Source organism: Odocoileus virginianus, chromosome 31 (assembly GCF_023699985.2).
Source record: "Odocoileus virginianus isolate 20LAN1187 ecotype Illinois chromosome 31, Ovbor_1.2, whole genome shotgun sequence".
In the NCBI taxonomy this organism is placed as follows: domain Eukaryota; kingdom Metazoa; phylum Chordata; class Mammalia; order Artiodactyla; family Cervidae; genus Odocoileus; species Odocoileus virginianus.
In genome coordinates this window covers 32,322,002-32,325,314 of record NC_069704.1, presented here as the reverse complement: position 1 = coordinate 32,325,314, position 3,313 = coordinate 32,322,002, and positions in this window count along the sequence as shown.

Below are 3,313 nucleotides of genomic sequence, written 5' to 3'. Positions count from 1 at the left end.
TCTGTGAGTTACATGAGTAGCTGGGCATCCCAGGCTCCTCACACCCATCCGGTGGCTCTTGCCAGCTCAGTACGTGTTTCAGCTGGTCTGTCTAGGATGGCAATCGAGTTTGCTGCTGGAAGGCTGAGCTTTGGTGTGGTTTCACACCAGGCCTCTCAACTGTGCCCTTTAAAGTTTCATCACTCCCAACCAGCTGTTATTTCACTGCCTGCGGTTTTCTGTCTAACAGTCTATAAGAAGATTAATAGTTCTATGGCTAATGGGATCATGATTTTAACACAAGACTGCAGCCAGCTCCAAGGGACTGCCGATAGAATTCTCTTGCAAGCTGAGGGGTTCGTGGGATTTTGGAAAACTGAAACTGGCTTTCTCAGAATGCAGATTCTATTTCTTTCTGAGATGGCAATAACAAGGGTAGCCAGGTCCTCCATGTAAATCTCCTGAGCACAATAATAACTTCACACCAGTTATGACAGATCAGTTCCCCTCAGGCCTTTTGAGTCTGTCTTTTGAGCCAAAGAAATAAAAGAATTCATTTAGAGCAGTGGTTTTTCAGCAAGGAGAGCAAAAAACAGTTTTTTGCACATTGGTCTTCTTAGAATACAGATATTCCCAGGTGACGCTAGTGGCAAAGAACCCACCTGCCAAAGCAGGAAATGTAAGAGACACCCGTTCAGTCCTCAGGTTGGGAAGATCCCCTGGAGAAGGGAATGGCTACCCACTCCAGTATTCTTACCTGGAGAATCCCACGGAGAGAGGAGCCTGGTGGGCTACAGTCCACCCATTCTTTGGGCGTTGCAAAGAATCGGACACAACTGAAGTGACTTATCACGCATTCCCAGGTTCCATGGTTCTCAAATACATCAGCTCCTTTGCCAGTGGGTCCAGTTGGTTCAATAGTCACCACTATTGATGCTCCCACCTCTGGGAGATGGAATCCTCTGAGCCCAGCGACCGTCCTCTCTTGAGTCCTGCCCCAACCTCCTCTCCACGGACTCTGCTATCATTCCCTGTGGAACGCCTTTCTGTCTCAGGAACTACTATTTGGGCTTATCAGTTTCCTCGTTATGTGTGCCCAGTCTCCTCATTTAACTTATAATGGAAGATGATAAAGTAATACATACTAATTGGGTAGCTGTGTGTGTATTTGATTTCACTTAATCTTGAGAAATGAGAATTATAATTCCCATCTTACAGGTGATGAATCTGAGGCCCCATACAACTTAGGTCATTAGTCCAAAGTCATACAACTCATGGTCAAGCTTAGATTTAAACCCCAGTTTGGGTGATTATCCATCTCAGGCTTGATCCACCAAACTGTATTTGGGGATAAAACCTATAGAAATGTTGTTAAGTGTCTGAGTTCTCTGACACTATAGTGTAGTTGTCTTGCTCTGTTAAAGGTTTACGTTCTCAAGGTTTATGTTCCTGATGTGGGTTCTCTGACAGATATATAGATGTATTCTTGGACCCTAGAAGCCATGCATAATATATCAGGTCATGTCAGGTCAAAATGAGATCAGTACTATAAGGTCATAAACAAAGACATATTTTTAAAGCCTAAACTAGCTTGTCATGAACACATCTTTCCATTTCCAGCTAGATTCTAACCAAACAATGTTAGATTACATTAAGCCCTACATATATGGGAAAACCCATTTTCCCCTAAACCAATTAACGGGGTCATCTTTCGCAATTATTGCTATAATCAAGCTAATGTGTTATTAAGAAGACTGAAATAATTGGTTGTGATCTGGTTACTTTGGTCAATAAATAATTGAATTGAGTGACCATTAAGGAAAATTTAATCCATTTCTCTGCACTGAGTCAGTCCACAAACATTCAGTGTGGTGGAATATGAAGCTATATGTGCTGAATTTTAGAGCTAATAAGAGTGTTCTGATGTCATTTACTTCAACTTTGCAAGTAAGACCAAACACCCTGCTGCTTCTCTGCACTTTTCTTTATAGTTTCCAATATGCTTTATCGGTGTTCTTTTTTCCTTTGTTGAGATGCCCAATGCTCCCTCCCAACTTTGCTCATGCTAACTCCTATTAGCCCAGTTATTTCCTAGTCATCCTTTGAATCTACATTCAATTTTAATAAGAGAAAGCTGACCTGAAGCCCCCTAACGTGTATTCTTATAGCATCAAAATCTCCCTTTCATAGCAAGTATTCTAGTTGTAATCTGATGTCTAATTTCTGTCTCTTCTGCCAGTATGATAACCATAAAGGGTAAGAATCAAGGGCTCTGGGTTTTGGTTATTTTTTTTGGAGGGAGGGAGTTTTGTCTTCATTATATCCCTAACACCTTCCAGAGTGCAATCACATAGTAGGCGCTCAATAAGTGTCTGTAGATTGAATGACACTATGAAGGCACGAATAAATGAAGGGTAAAGACAAATAACATTTATTGAGTGCCTGTGCGTGTGTTTAATCCTCACAATTTCTTGAGAAAGGCATCACACCCATATGTTTTATCAAAAGAGGTAACACACTTCAAGGGGTTGATTTTTTTCTGCCAAAAACTTGAACTCAGATCTATCGTAATATCAGTCTGTAAGAATGTGAATCCACTGCTCTTTGCACCAAAGCCTTCCTTTATGTTTTTAAATACCACTGCATCCTGCATCCCACTTTCACTTCTTAATGGGGAGCTCAGGTGTGAGTTGCCTCTTGGGCATTTCCTGGATTCCCAGCCAGTGCCACTGCACATCCTGCCTCAGTAAGCATCTCATTGTTGAAGGAGCTTTGTTACTTGAAACACTGCTTTCTCTGTGAATTCCACTTCTGCGTTTCCTTCTCCTAACAGTAACTTCTCCTGACAGTAACCCACAGGCAAAAGAATGGTCTGGGGATTTTGCTAAACCCTACGCCCAAGCCAGGAGACAGCAACATGGTTCTTGGTGTAAATTTAAAACAAGGACAGAAAAGGTAATTTTTTGAGAGGCCATTAGGCGAAGCATTATAGACAGAAAGGCAAACCCTAGAGAACATTTATATGAATGAAGTTTATCTTCTAACCAGGGAATATGTTAATGGAAGTGCTGCTGCTACTTAAGAAACAATAAAAATGCAACCCAAAGTCTCCTAGCTGCCCCCAGGGATAGGCAAGCCTTGGGCAGACAGATTACACACTCCTCTGTGCTCAAACTCCTTCATGGGAAGCATCTTCCAGGGCTCAACATTAGCTCTGCCCACAGTCAGCAAGAACCACAAGCTATTTTTATGTGAACTCTGACTTTTAAAATGTCTACAAAGTAATGAAAAATTTATACAAGTATATATGGGCTATCTACTTGTATCTTTCTAG